Raw genomic sequence first — 16,642 nt, 5'->3', positions numbered from 1 at the left:
CCTAATCGGGAGATAAGCGACCGTTGGTCGCTTATCTCCACAAATAGGCCAAAAGTTTGTTTTACCAATTATCAAGACATACGGGCAGTTGACAGTTTGCCATGGTTACTCATTGAAGTTGAATCTCCATATATGGAGATAACCTACGCATCACACTAAGTCTGACCTCACCAGCCCATATTTGGGCATGAGCAACTTATGTCTCCATATATGGAGATATGATGACATCACACAGTCCTCAGCCGATGATGTGGCGTGATGTCATACAATACACAAACGAGCCCTACAGTATAAAGGGGCAATTCTTGCCAGGAAAGAAGCATTTCTTCGACTCAGACCTTATCGCCAGGGTTGGCTTATAGCAGCTGTCGGTAGGACCATATATGGATTCTGTTAGTGTGGATCTCCTAACAGGGCATCATCTGGGATACAATCCCTTTTATGCCCATATATGGAGATCCCTAACAGAATCCCTTTCATGCCCATATATGGAGATCCCTAACAGAATCCCTTTTATGCCCATATATGGAGATCCCTAACAGCATCCCTTTTATGCCCATATATGGAGATCACTAACAGCTAACAGAATCCCTTTTATGCCCATATATGGAGATCCCTAACAGAATCCCTTTTATGCCCATATATGGAGATCCCTAACAGAATCCCTTTTATGCCCATATATGGAGATCCCTAACAGAATCCCTTTTATGCCCATATATGGAGATCCCTAACAGAATCCCTTGTATGCCCATATATGGAGATCCCTAACAGAATCCCTTTTATGCCCATATATGGAGATCCCTAACAGAATCCCTTTTATGCCCATATATTATGGAGAAATCCCTGCTCTGAGTATCTGACATCAGTGTGATGTCACCTGTTTATGCCCATATATGGAGATCCCTGCTCTGCGTATCTGGTTGCTATGGTAAACAGTTGGTTGCTAGGGTAAAAAAACATGGTTGCTATGGTAAACAGTTGGTTGCTAGGGTAAACAGTTGGTTGCTAGGGTAAAACCATGGTTGCTAAGGTGGTTGCTAACGTACACTAACAGACCAGCAACAACAGACTGTTGCCACAGCAAGGTACACAAAGGTTTGTGTACACATGTGGTGTGATGTCATACTGATGCGGAGATATGAGCAGGGCAAAGGTGTGACGTGTGACGGACGGACGGACGGACGGCCGGTGGAGGTTTTCATAGTAAACTGCTCCCTGACGGTCGCAATAAATGCGAGAAGTCTCTGCGTGTCTGTCTGTCTGCGTGTATGTAATCCGCGTATCTCGAGAACCGTTCGTCCCACCGGCTTCAGATTCGGCACGCACGTTCTCCGCCGCGGCGCGGAGTGCAGTGCCCGGCCTCGACCCGACCCGACGCGCGTTTTTTCCGAAACGGCGCGAAACGTTCGGAATCTCCTTATGCGGGGTTGATTGTTGACATCAGGCTGTTCCGGAGGAAATCGGCGAAAGCTCTGACTCATTGTGACATCACTTCATAAAAGGCTCTGACATCGCGTACGCCACATGAGTCAACAAAAAATCTCTGTGATTGTGTATGTATGTATGTAATCCGCGTATCTCGAGAACCGTTCGTCCCACGGGCACGCGCGTTCTCCATATATGGGCATAAAATGAATGCCCCCATATATGGGCATAAAATGGATTGCAGACAGACAGATACAGATATCTCCATATATGGACATAAATGGACAGAGGCAAACAGATGGTCAAAGATCTCCATATATGGGCATAAAATGGACGCAGACAGACAGATACAGATATCTCCATATATGGGCATAAATGGACACAGGCAAACAGATGTTCAAAACGGGTCCTATATGGGCATAAATGGACACAGGCAAACAGATGTTCAAAACGGGTCCTATGACAACAGGTATAATGAGGTTTGCATTAAAGGGGGAACCGGCACTGTGTCTGCAACACAGTTGGAGGCACAGACAGATACTCCATATATGGGCATAACATGGACGCAGATAGACAGATATCTCCATATCTGGGCATAAAATGGACCCAGAACTATAACTGCAGTGATCTCCATATATGGACATAAAATGGACGCCGACAGACAGACAGACAGATACAGATATCTCCATATATGGGCATAAATGGACACAGGCAGACAGATGGTCAAAACGGGTCCTAAAGGGCGGGGCATTCATTCCCTATTTACATTGTTCCGAGTTGGCCAGGTCGCCGACTAGACGCGACCTGGCCAGCTTCTAGTAATGTTAAATGGGTATTTCACTTTAAAATATTTCTGAGGGCATTTTAACGTCTGTGCAGGATTTTATGTGCACCCCAGACAGTTTTTTAGTTGCTTGAATCAACATTTCAACATTTATATATTTGATATTCATTTGATATGAGCCCATTCAACGTCAAACTCCATGTTAACCATATTAGACTCATTGATCAGCTATTTTCCTGTGAAAGCTTTCCCCACAATAACAGAAAACTGAAAATACACCTGCATAGAGCCCTGAGGGACTCCACTCCACCATATGGGGTTCAGGTGGTTAAAGTTTGTTTGAGACATAAAACTAAGATGGACGACGTCCGCTCTTCTCAGCAAGAATGTGCGGCATGAGTCAAGGCTCTGAAGGGGTGATGGGCGAGACTGAGCCTATGACAGCTCGGGGTTTTCATCATACTGGTGTGACATTTTTGTTTGAGCGAGGAAAGAGGGTTTCTTCTTTTTCACGGGGCGGCCCCAGCCTCCACAACGTTTACGCTGGGCGGCTTGAGAGTCCCTCCCAGAAAGCCGTGTGTCAACACTGGTTCCATTGACGAGGACCGAGAGAGAGAGAGAGAGAGAGACGCCTTCAATGTGAACCCGGCCTGGCCTCACCCTTCCCCACTCACACCTCTTTACACTGAGTAAACCCTCTCCATTCATCCTTCAATAAATCTATCTCCTGCCCTTTGGCTGAACAGCATGTCAGTGCCTCATGTGAGGTGACTGCATGCAAATAAACTCATTGGAAAAATACTGCACTCTGTCTGAAACCGCTTGAACCTTATTCCACCCTGTTCTGGAGGAAAACATTCGGATCATAAGAGATTGTGGTGTAGAGCATTGAGCAGGGGTCTTCAACGTTTTCAGGCCAAGCACCCCTTAGTTGAGAGAGAGAGATGAAGCAGGGACCCCCACTAGATATTATATAAAATATGTTGCAGATGAAAGAGTTTCATAGATTTCTTAGACAGCTTAGACTTGTTTGACAGCACTGCCATCATGTTGGAGTAATGTGTATTTTCAGACACTTAACCACTTGAACCATCAAATACTTTAGTCTGCTCTTCTTCTCAAAAATATCCGATCTACAAGCTCACAGTGCGTCGCAGAGGCTAGTATAACAACACCACCCACAGTACAGCAGATCTGTCTTCATGGGGATCATGGAACCCCATTTTGGCATTAGCACCCCAACGAGGCAAGAACAGTGGTCATCGCCATGTTGGCTTGTGTCAAGTTGTATGCACATTTTTGTAATTCTTTTATTTTTGCTACGGACATGAGAAATGGGAAGACAATATTTTATTACCAGAAATATTACCAGAAACACATAAAGAGATAGCCCTGAATGACCATAACAGGTCTGTACCACTGAGAGTGTACGAATCGAACCAAATGGACCCTTACAGCAGGTTCTACGGACAAAACCGAGTCTTGCCAGGGACACATTTGTCCGTGTACGGACATGTTGATGACCCCTGGTCTCATGGGATCATGGAACCCCATTTCAGCATTAGCACCCTAATGAGGCGAGAACAAGGCTTTTTTTTTTTTATCGAAGAATTTATTAGAAGTTTGCAATAGGAAAAAAGTACAGTTTCGTTACAGCACAAATCACTGGTACCAAGGTCAAGGCTGAGTTCTGAAGGGCTGTTCAAGAGTGACTGAAGGCCTTAAGCTTGATTCAAAGCTACGTTCACTACTAGCCTAAGTTTACCCATGTGAAGAACATTTTGAATGATTGAATACTTTATTTACGTAAAAGGATAACACAAAAAGCCCTAGGGGCTTTGCTTCCATTGTGATCCAGCATCATGCACGTGTATTCAGTTCATCGAACTGAATCCAGGGAAAACATCACTGACTTGCCAAAGTGACAGTAACCGGCTGAACTAAAGCTTGTTAGTCAAATCAGTGGTTCTCAAACCAAACATCAAGCTATAAGGACCCCCAAATTGACGATGTATTTCGCTGTGGATCCCCACCTGAAACAATTTTTAGACAGTGCCCAATATAAGAGAACATTAGTGTTAAAAAGTTTTCAAAATTATTTTCCCCACATTTTTTCTAAATGTTTAGAAAATAGCCAGAAGTATTCAATAGAGCTAAAGTGGTTAAACTGATTTTCATGCTATATTGTCTAATTTAGCTGGGGACACCACTTTGAGAAACCACTGGTTTAAATGAACAACATAAGGTACAATAATATCACCAGCTATACCCTGGATCGGTTGTATCTCGTCTCATAAAGAAAAATCAACATTGCAGACAGCCAGGCCCCGATTCATGTTGCAGAATAGCAGATCTACAAGCTCAAAATTTAGTCTTTTAGGCGGGTCAATGAAACAGTCTCTCTGTAGACACACTGAGTTATTTATTAACCCCTGTGACTCCAACTGCAACCTGTGTTGATCACCTGGACTACAGCTGCTACACGCCCCCAGCAAACACAAGGTGTTTAGCAGCGGTGGACTGACATATCGTTGCTGTCGGGCAGGAACCTCTTATCTGTTATCTCCATATTCAATGGGGCGGTATTGGCTCAGGGGTAGAGAGACCAGCATTAGATCACGGAGGGTTCCCGAAGCTTTCCCAGTTCGAATCCGGGCTCCCCCAGAGTTAGTGTCGATGAGTCCTTGAGCAAGACTCTGAACCCCTAGTCGCTCCCGGTGAGCAGGTTGCTGCCATGGATGGTTTCCTCCGCCATCGGTGTTTGAATGGGTGAATGTTATGCACAATCTAAGTAAAGCACCTTGGATAAAGGCGCTATAGAAATTTACCATTCTAACTGTTTGTGTTTTTATGTGTTTGTTTTTCTCGTAAATTAACACCCTACTGAAAAGTAACAGTTTTGGACATCTGACAATTTAATCAGATACTGTATTTAAGTACAATCTTGAGGTACTTTTACTTCACTTGAGTGGAAAGTACTAGTGTCAACTGTTTCAGGAGACAGTGAATGTCATTCTTATTAAGCCATATAGTATGTTTATGTAATATAATCCTGACCTGAGTGCAGAATTTCTAATGATCTAATAATTGACAGAGCCATGACAACGTCTCCAGATGGGGGAGGGGTGGTCTCTGTAAACGATGTCGTTTGGCCCATATCAATCAAATAGACGGCTTATCAGACAACATCACACTGATAAGTAGCATTATGCGCACAGTTTAAACAGAGCGCTCTGTTTGCTGTTTAGTCTGGGTTTAAACTTTAGAGTCAGCCTACTTTATCCGATCATTTCCACTCACACCAACAGGTTCTCACCCCTAATGCTTCATGGTTGCTCACACATACACAAACAGCTATTTCCGTATCCGCGCTCCAATATGCAAATTACAAAACGAATTGGACAGCGTTTCAAAGTCCAAAAAGAGGTCCTGTAACCATTTTCTTCATTGAACATGGCCAGCACACAGTAGCATTCCGACTAAAAACACTATATGTCATACATGTGATAAATAAAGACAAATTTGCCAGTCTGTCATCCTTTCCGCAAAAAGTATCATAGGCCTATACAAGCGAGAAACACAGTTGTAGATCCGCTACTTTTGAATTTGAATTTGAAAAGTGACAGTTTCCAGCCAACAGAGACGATATGAGAAGGAAGCATATAATAATAATTATATTTAAAAAGAAGCACCCCATGCTAGGTGGGCCAGGCCCCTGTGGCTTAAAGCAATTAATTCAGCATTCTGACTTAAACTCTTGGCTCGGCGTAACAGCTTGGAGCGAAAAGAGAAAAGAAAATGCAGGTTCTCTTGGGAACAGAGACAAGATGGCAGCCTCCCTTTCTAGACTGTTTGCTCTCTGGCTCTGAGAGCAATCTCCCCCCGTCAGAATGAAATGCAAGGACACAGACAATGTGCCAGGAGGAGACATGGGGCAATGAACAGTCTGGAATATTTGCTTAGCAGAAGAGCCGCCACAAAAGGCAGAGCCATCACTCTCTCCCATGAATCACGGCACCGTCTTAGGGCCTCTTTTGTTGCGGGCAGGGTTCGCATCCTCAGCTATTAGATGAGGACATACAACATAAATATCAGACCCACTTCCAAACTGGCCTCCATATTTTGGACATGTTAGTATATCATTTTCAAAATGTTTCAAAGTTCAACAAAACAAAGCAGAGCTACAAGCTCATAAGTCACGACATTGCCATGCACTGTGACTCTGTGATCCTAGTTAGATCTGCTATATTTTTGCTATACTTTTGCATGACATTGTTGTCATAGACGAAGTATAAAATAGGGCTATAATAGTGGTTAAAAAAAGTGGGGTCTGGGGACTCCCTTACAAGTCCCTGCTGCTGTTGCCCCGGCCATTTTTCTCCTCCCCGCCCATCCCCAAGAAGCCCAGCACATCCCCAGCGCTCTGGGTGGGCTGTGCGTGCAGCCCGCAGGTCTGAAAGGCATACAGAGCACACAGCTTAAGTCCTTTTCATCTTAAGAAAGCGTCATTGTACACATTGTACATCTCCATGAATGACAAACAGCTGTCTGTGTAGAAACGGAGCCACTTTTGACATGTATGCTAATGGTTCAAAAGAGATCCGACTATTAAAAGATGTCTCTGCATTATTGATCGTCCCCGCCAGGCTGAAGACGTGGCAGGGACTATGGTTTGCACCCTGTCTGTCCGACCGTTCGTCCGTCCGTCTCTCCGTTCATCCACCGGGTGTCCGTCTGTCTGCGAGCAGCTAATCTCCGGCACTGTTGGCCCGATTGCAGCGAAACTGTGCACACACCCTCCCTGGATGCCAGAGCAGAACCTCTGCCCTGGAGTTTTCAGATCGGCCTGTTATAGCGCCACCAAGAGGCCGGTTTTTGTCTCCCAAACATGGAGAAACAATGTGTTACTGTGTGTAAAATGTAAATGAATGTGCCAGCGATGGATGCGATGAGATCTGAGGGTGTGGACTATAGCAACACCAGCCAGGACTCCTGAAATGCTGCCCTGCACACTGGTCTTGACCAGTGCACACAAATCAATGCCACCCTTTTCACACTGGCCTGTTATAACACCACCAGCAGGTTAATTTTTGCAAAACACATTTAGAAACAAAATGCCTCAAATCATGAATGCAGCATCCGATTGCCTGAAAGGCCTTGGAAGAAAAGGCACCCATTAACCTGACCTGGCTCCTGCGCTCCGATGAGCACTTTTTCTAGTTTTAATTTTTTTCTCCTGTTTGCGTAATCATCATCATTTTTCCCAAATAAACCACATTGCCCAAATAAAAATGGAGTCATACATCATACTGCAGATATGTCATAGATGTCTGTGATCCCCGTGAAGCCACCCTAGTGCTGCACACTCTTACGGATTTCACAGTGTGAACTACACTACACTAGACAAACATCTTTGGTCATAGTTTTAGTCGACAATTGACTCTATAGTGTGAAGGAGAAACTCTCAATCTCGGAGAACAATACCATACACCTGACCCTGTTGCCCTCTGACCCTGCCATGGCACCGGCAGAGGTATGCAGTCAATGTTTAACTAGACATCCATCTTACCTGCACCTAGACCTCCAAGACCACATTCCACCTCTTTTATACGACTTCTCTATTTTTACTTTTGACTCATTTTAAGTGTCCGTCAGGGAGGCTGCATGCATGGGATTCAAGTTAATCTTTGGTTAGGGCTTAAGCTCAGCGTTGTTGGGAGTGTTTGCTTAAAGTGTAGCATGCTCTGAGCCGCGGGGTTACGACTGGGTGCAATAAGGTGCAGCACCGCTTCAGCTGTTGAAAACAATGCCCTCTTGATTGCAAGGAATGATGACTATTTACAAAAAGAGTTTTGAAACGTTTCACCTGTGGCGGCATTTCCCAAAATAGGGGTAGATTGATTGATTATTTTAATGAATTGTCGAAGACCGATATTTGTTTTTGACAATGGATTCAATGGGTTAGTTTGATTAACTTTTGCATGATTAAATGTGAGGAGAAGAGATATTCTCAATGTTTTCAGGCCGCAAATAATCACATTTGAACTGAGTGAGCATGCATATCCTTTCGATACATTTCAAACTGAACCTTGTGATTCAAAGGTGAGCGCCAATTGAGCTAGCACAGGTGAATATATCAATGGATATAGACTATCAACAGTAAATACGAGAATGATATATTGTGCATTGTCAGCCGGCCTTCAATAGTAGTGTATTTGACTCATACTTGCAGTGCACTTCGGTCCATCAGCACTGCAGTGAATATAATCCAGAAAAGTTTAATCACAACTCTCATTCATTAAACGAACTGAATGTGAATTGAATGTGAATGTGAGCTGGAGAGCCTCTTTTAATTAACACACTCATTAATTAATGAACACACTCTGCCTAGAGAATGAGCTGGGAGCCTCTCTCCTCCCAACCCAACAAAGATGAAATGAGGGTCTATGGCCCAGCCAGGGACGTGCTGGCCATTGGGAAAAGCGGGACAACTCCCGAACGGCCGGTTCATTCCCGGCCGGTCCATGCCGGACATTAGGGGAAAAAATAAAATGTAGGCCTTTGTTCCATTTTGGGGGCTGGGCAGCCAACAAAGTAAATCGTCACTGTCGGGCAGAAACCTTGTATCTCCAAGTTTCAAATGTGTACATTTCTTCCTGCTTCATCATACAAGGCTGTCGCACAAAAGTAGTGAAAACAGCAGATCTACAAGCACACAACGCCTCGCAGTGCGAGGCGTTGTGTGCTTGTAGATCAGCTGTTTTCACTAGTTTAAATAATTTTTAAAATGATAAATACAAAACAAATGGTTTTGGACATACAAGGTTTCCTCCCGACAACGACAAAATATAACTCATGTAATTGGCCCACTGGCTTGTCACTTTGTCACAAATATTTGAGTAGCAGCAGCAAATAGAGAGATCTCCCAGCATAGAAAAACACTGATAGGACACACTGTAGTTGGCCATCTGTAGTCAAGTAAGATGAATAACCTTTATACAGTTTAGAATATCATTTGGCGGATAACCTTTTCAGCCACATTATCACCATTTTACAAGTCTGAACATTTTATAGGTAGTGAAAAAGGCCATTGCTTTTACTGACCACGGGTCATTCTTTTTACCCCTGGTGGTCCCCGAACATCCCACGATTTTGCAACCCATTTTTTCACCCAGTGCCAATTGCCTATGTAATCCTAGGCTCTGCACTCCCTCTGCCGCGCCTGGGGAGACAACGGACTGACCTCATGCTTCCTTCTATGCATGAGTAGTCCAAGTTGTTTCTTTTCACCTGACAGGGGGGATTTCCCCGGGATGGACGTAGCGCGTGGAAGGAACACGTTATTCCAACCAGTTCCTTTCCCCTCCATCAGGCGCCCCGGCTGGCCAGGGGGAGGCATTATTGAGACCAGGATTACTGCATGTTTTTGTGAGGGTATCAACCCTAGGAGACACGGGGAGAACATGCAAACTCCACACAGTGTAAAATGTAAATTAATGTGCCAGCGATGGATGCGATGCGATCTGAGGGTGTGGACTATAGCAACACCAGCCAGGACTCCTGAAATGCTGCCCTGCACACCCTCCTGTCTATATAGCAACTGGTCTTGACCAGTTCTGGGTGCCTGACGCAGTGCTCTGTCAATCAGCCTCATCCTTCTCTCTCTGACCTTGTGTGTGACCCGTGGGAGGCCCCCAAAGAGGTCCACGTTTCTGATGTGGTCCGCCCATGTGCCATCTTTAGACGCCATCCAGGGCCCTTTTCTGCTGTATTGTGTACTGCGAGCGTCCATGTCTTGTCCATACAGCAGTACTGAGCAGTCACTGTAGTCCAGGGTTCCCCAATTAGTTTTCCCCAAGCAAAGGGCCAAATCATGTCTAGGGTACCAAGCCGAGGGCCACAACATTGCAGGGGGCGATGGCGGCGTTCCTGCTACTCCAGTGACAGTTCAGATATCGTCGTTGTTGGGTGAAAATCTTATATGTCCAAAACCGTTCGTTTTGCATTTATCATTTTAAAAATGATTTAAACTAGTGAACCCGCAAGGCGTTGTGTGCTTGTAGATCTGCTGTTTTCACTACTTTTGTGCGACGGCCTTGTTTGATGAAGCAGAGCTTTACTTTGCGAAAGAACTTACACATTTTGAGATATGGTTTTTCCACCTGACAATGACGATATACTAGTGTTGTTGCTGCTCTTATACCACCATTATTACTGGGATTGGTGGGGGCCAGACAGTAGCCCTCCACGGGCCGCAAATGGCCCGCGGGCCGCCTATTGGGGAACCCTGCTGTAGTCTGTAGCTACGAACAGCCGCCTCTTGAGGTCATCTCCCATGTCAGATTTCCATCAAAGCAGTCCAGGCACAGAGATGTGACGCCTGGACATAGCAATGTGCCAGCAGGACATTCACAGTGGAGCTTGAATCATGTACTATAAATAGCTCCATCAAGTCCTATCATCTCTCAGAGAGAGAGAGATGACAGTCAGCTTATCTGTAAATATACTTTTGATGCTCTTAGTATTGATGATTTGTATGTCTTTATGTTGTGATTAACTGTATACACAATACCACAATGAAAACAAGCCCTCAGGGCTTTTTGCGTTATCCTTTTAGCATTTGTATAACTGTACCTCTGCACTTTTTGCAAGCTGTTAATAAAGTACACAATCAATCAAAACAGAAAGAGAAATGTGCCCATTAATCATTTACAGTATTAAAGGCCTTGACCCTTTATATTCTGTCAGTGCCGGTGGGGCGGGTGGTGTTATCTGCGATGTCTCGTGACACGCCGCTGTCTTTTTCCTCGGGAGCTTGAGGAAAGCCGGTGAGCAAACACAGGTGTTTAGGACTCCACGCACGCGCTGTCAGGGACAACGGCAAACAAGGACAGCAATGCCCCCCAGTCCTGCAACACTCTGCACTCGTCTCCGGCGCTCTCTGCCCCACATCTGTGAGCTTCCACACGGAGTGATTAGCCAACATTTGTTGCCCACCACTCAGTGTTGATTTCGTCGACTAAAACTATGACAAAAAATGTTTGTCGACTGCGTTTTTAACTAAGCTGTGGTGACTAAAACTAAGACTAAATATATTGACAATTTCGTCAACAAAATATAAACTAGACTAAAACATTAGGGAGGGACTAGTGAAGAGAGTCATTTGATTGCTCTCAGGAGTTGCGTGCTGAAAATAGCAGATCTACAAGCTCACGTTGTGAGCTTGTAGATCGGCTATTTTCAGCACACAAACAAGTGTAAGATCAGTCATCAAGGACTGCCAAAATAGTCGCCTAAAAACGTATGATATTTAGTCGACTAAAATTAGACTAAAACTAAAACTTTTCAGGTGACTAAATCTATGACTAAAACTATAAATGATATTTTATTCAAAAGACTATGACTAAAACTAAATCAAAATTTGCTGTCAAAAACAACATTGCCACCACTGCCATTCAGGGACGTGAGAATGTTAAAGAGGCAGGGCTGAATTTTCTAAAAGGGCCTTTTGGTGGAAATATTGAAAATAGCCGAGGTCGGCTATTTTCGGTACTTGATACCACACTAAATTAAGCATAATCAAGTGAATACTAGAGATGTGGCGTACGGCATGTATTTCTACAGAGAGGGCAATTCTTTCAACATAAGATGCTGCATTCAAGTCAGGAGAGTTTGGACAAGGCAATTCTCTTGAATGCTGCATTTAGGTATTGCGTGCGTGGAAAGAGGGCATTTGCATTTCTTTCACCATAGTGAAAACTGCACTCATGGTCTGGAGCTGGGGCACTTTTTACAGACTGGTAAAGGGGCAGGGGCTCAAGCCCCCTTTGATGTCTATGTGTGCACGTGCTTGCTGCCGTTTAGGGTTCCATTTGTAAAATAACATATCATTTTATACCCTATATGCAGCATCACACAAAAAGCATCAAAAGTAGCAAGTTTGAGCTTGTAGAGCTGATACTTTTGCTGTTTTTGTTTTTTGGAGATATGAGGTTTCCACCGACAGAGACAAACGATCTGATCTACAAGCTCACAAAACAACACAACTATGTGTGCTGTGAGCTTATAGATCTGCTATGTTTAGTGTGTGACGCTGATGCACACGACCATACAAGTCCGAGGAAGCTGATGAGAGGTTGAGCAAACTCATTTCTGGAGGAAAATCCACTCAACCACAGAAAACAAAACAAACTAGATTCTAGTCAAGTAGGCTTATATGACCTCTTTAAATGAATGGGGCACGAGGAGGGCCCCATCCAACTAGCCTGGTAAACCACAGGCTACCATCCAAACGTAATGGTTTAAAATAACAGCTGCATGAAATAATGAAATAATAACAACACATGCACTACATGCATTATGAACCTAGCCTGGCATGGCCAGACTAATATCACTGCATAAATAGTCTGGAAACTCTGTGTGGAACCTGCATTTCCAAGGGGCTGATTTAAGAAAAATGCCTCTGGTGATAACCCCCTCCAAAAAAAAAAAAAAATCCAATCACAACCGAATGGGGCCAGACCTAATCTGCAGAGGTTAATTACTTTCGTGAATTAATGCCATACTTGCATACACAATGCCATACATAGTACACAAAAGTATCAAAATAGCCATACAGCACATGCTTTTGAGTGTGCATGCACATGCGCACACACTGCTACAAAGCCTTGACAGAGACCCACATCTCCTTGACCCCACTAGTGGCTCATTCATTCCTATATCACCTCCTTATAAATCCTTAGAAAAACACTCCCCCGGGGCATTTTAAACAGCACACTGACCGAGGGCCAGTCTGGCTATCGTTGCTCTGTCTATATTGGCTTACAGCCTTATGTCACCCTTGTTTTCCTGCCCTAAAAGTTTGTCCTGGACACCGAATGATCAGGGCACCGCAAAGCCCACCGCAAATATGAGGAAGATGGCTGCCCTACATGGCAGGGTTTGCTCAGCCCCGAGCAAGGGAATAAAGTAAGTGGTAAAGTAAGTACATTTACTCAAGTACTGTACTTAAGTTAAAAAAAAATTTACTTCACAGTATTTCCAATTTTCAGTACTTTTACTTCTACCACACTACATCTCAGAGACAAATGTTGCACTTTTACTCTACTAGTAGACTACTACAATTATTCGAACACTTTTGTTACTAGTCACTAATATTATTATTAGGCTACGGTATTACAAAACACACTAACCACGTCAGACCTATATATATTTCAGCCATTTGAAAATAGCAGTTTTACATGCTCATCGCGACACATTGTGAGCTTGTACATATTTTCAAAATATTTTTGTATACATTTTGAACTTGTGAAATGGGACATTCTGAGGTTCGGGCGTCCTGGTTCACTTTGACTGTATTCTCTTTGTCTGTCACAATTGAACAAAAATCTTTAATCTAAAGTGTGCTATTGTCAGATACTCCCTAGAAAGTAGACACTCTGTGAAAGCAGGTGTATTGGTAGACACTCCCTAAGCATGGGCTATTTAAAACCCTCCGGTTGCCCCGCCCCCTTCCCCCACACCTGCTGTAAACAAACAGAGAGATGTCTCCATTATAAACTGTCGTAAAAGAGTGAAATAAACCAAGTGTAATGTGACGTTCCACCTCAAATTGAGTAGAGTGACAGTTAAAAGACTTGTGCATATACCGGCATGCCGTTTTCTTTCCAACTGTGTTTATTCTCCAGGTGAGTAATAGTGTGTGTGTGTGTGTGTGTGTGTGTGTGTGTGTGTGTGTGTGTGTGTGTGTGTGTGTGTGTGTGAGATTTTAAACTGAAATTAACAGACCATTAAGGTGCTTGAAGGTGTTGTCCTGTGTGCACGGGTCCCTAAATAAATAAATAAACCATGTTTTGTTGGGGTGTCACAGTACTAAATATGAAACCTCATACTTAAAGTTATACCATGTAACTTTTTTTATAAAACAAATCTTAAAATTGTCCTAACTGTTAAATCGCTAAAGTTTTAGAACCCCCACTCTGTTATTTTCAGCTTCTGAAGCCTTCTCTTTATATGTTTTCTATGAGTTGTGAGGGGGGGAGAATTTCCCGGCAAAATGATGTCATCTCCCACATGATACACTACCGGCCAATCACAGCGCCGATCATACACCACCGGCCAATCACAGCGAGTCTTGCTGTCTCTAAAGGAAGTAGCTTCCCTCAGCAACTGTGTTTACATTGGTGAAGGAATCTTGCTTGCTACTCCCTCAATCCTGGTCTAAAAATGATGGGAGACGGCTCTACGGAATCGTATCGGCGAGGCGGAGGTGGTCCGCGGCGACTCCGGCCGAAAAAAGCAATACCGCTACTGACCACTAGTTGAGCAGCTTCCAAAGTACAGCTTTAACTGTTTACCAATGATTGTTTAATTGAAAGTGATATTGGAGCAAGTGTTATACAACCTGAATATAGCACATCTACATTTATATTTAATCTCTTTATTTATTACTAGTCAGAGTTCCGGCAACCCTTATATACTAGCAAGGAAAGCCCAGAAGCATGGCTGGCATATCCTGCATGATAGCACTAAGACAGGTTGTCTCTAAACCAGGGGTCTTCAACAGGGGGTCCGGGACCCCTAGGGGGTCCTCAGAGTTACTATAGGCTAGGGGGTCCTCCAAATCTTTGTGTGATAGAAACGTGTTTTTCCCCCTTTTTGATATTCACCACTTGAACCCTAGCGTCCATATTCTGAGAACTTTAGCCAAAAATAGCAGATCTACAAGCCTCGCACTGCGAGGCGTTGTGAGCTTGTAGATCTGCTATTTTTGGCAAAGAGCTTTGGAGGGGGAAAAGAGCAGACTAAGTACAGTGAAAGGTCACGTTTATTAAGTATTGATGGTTCAAGTGGTTAAATATCTGAAAACCCACATTAACATGTATCCAAAATATACTGATCGTGCTGTCAAACAATTAAACTAATGGAATCTATGATAAGATTGTGGGGGTCCCTGCCTCATATCTCTCTCAAACAAGGGGTCCTTGGCCTGAAAACGTCGAAGACCCCTGCTCTAAACAGACTCAAGTCCCATCACCCACGCAACAAGGTGGCACAAGAGATGCTCAATTCCATCCCTGAGGACTGTTCTACAAATGACGGTGGCATCCTGGAAGCAGGAGTGGGAGTCACCTGGGCCCACACATTGTCACCGCTACAACTGGGACTCAGGAGATGGCATTAAAGGAGATGACCTGCCATGCCGGCAATGAACCGACTGTGTTCCCGCGGTCGGCTGCTTCAAAACATCTATGAAGAAGTGGGGCCTTGGCAGACAGCACAGCATGTGAATGCAGGGATCTTGAACAGACTGCCGAACACATAATCACCACCTGTCCCCTGTATAGAACACACCATCGGAGACCAGACTCTTGGATGTGGCATCTGAGATGAGGCAGTGGCTGCACGACATTGAGCTGGACATCTGATAATGATACACGAAAGAAGAAGGTACAGTAAAAGTGGTAAATGGTGCATTTATATAGCGCTTTTATCCAAGGCGCTTTACATAGATTGTGCATTACATTCACGCACACATTCATACACCGGTGGTGGAGGAAACCATGCAAGGCACCAACCTACTCACCGGGAGCAATTAGGGGTTCAGAGTCTTGCTCAAGGACTCTTTGACATTAACTCAGGGAGAGCCCGGATTCAAACTGGGAACCCTTCAGGAACCCGTCGTGCTCTAATAACGGTTTCTCTACCCCTGAGCTATGCCGACCCAGTACAAGGGCCAAGGTAATGACCACAGACGGCAATAGTGAGGAGTTTGACATCCTGGCAGGGGTGTTTCAGGGGGACATGTGCTGTGAGTGCTGTGAATGTCATGGCCAGTGTGTAGAAGTCCAAACTCCCACCATATCAAGCTCAGCTTCTTCTCAGGCCTGAGTCCGTTCTCCTATACAGCTGTGAATGCTGGACCCTGAAGCCTGCTCTATAGAAGTCCCTGGACACTGTGCTACACCAGAACACTGTCCAGTACTAAATACCAACCAGGATGAACATGTTATCAACAAGCATCTGTTCATGGGCTTATACTACCAAGGGTGAGTGAGAAGATGGCAACCGAGAGAATGGGGCTGGTCGGTCACTGCCATTGTCTCCAGGAGTTCCCGGCAGATGAGGAAAGTGGCAAGCTAGCTTGCAATCTGTGGAGGATCTAAGTGACTGGAGACGATGCTGGAGGGCTCATCCAGAGATGAACTAGAGAGAGATTGGCTCTTTCTCTATCGATGGTTTCACTTACACAACCGATGAAGTCAATTAGAAGACGGCTGATGGTAGGAACCTTTTTCTTCTTTTTTTTTTGCTGCTGCTTCTGCTGCTGTATTGTGTTAATTATATGCTGTGTGTATACTAATGTGACTCCAGCTGTTGTACATTTTGGGATCCAAATGGCCCAACATGTTCGGTGACTGTGTCTGGCTCTGC

The sequence above is a fragment of the Nannobrachium achirus genome, assembly GCF_963921795.1.
Source record: "Nannobrachium achirus genome assembly, chromosome: 16".
In the NCBI taxonomy this organism is placed as follows: Eukaryota; Metazoa; Chordata; class Actinopteri; order Myctophiformes; family Myctophidae; genus Nannobrachium; species Nannobrachium achirus.
Note: the sequence above shows the minus strand (reverse complement) of the source record.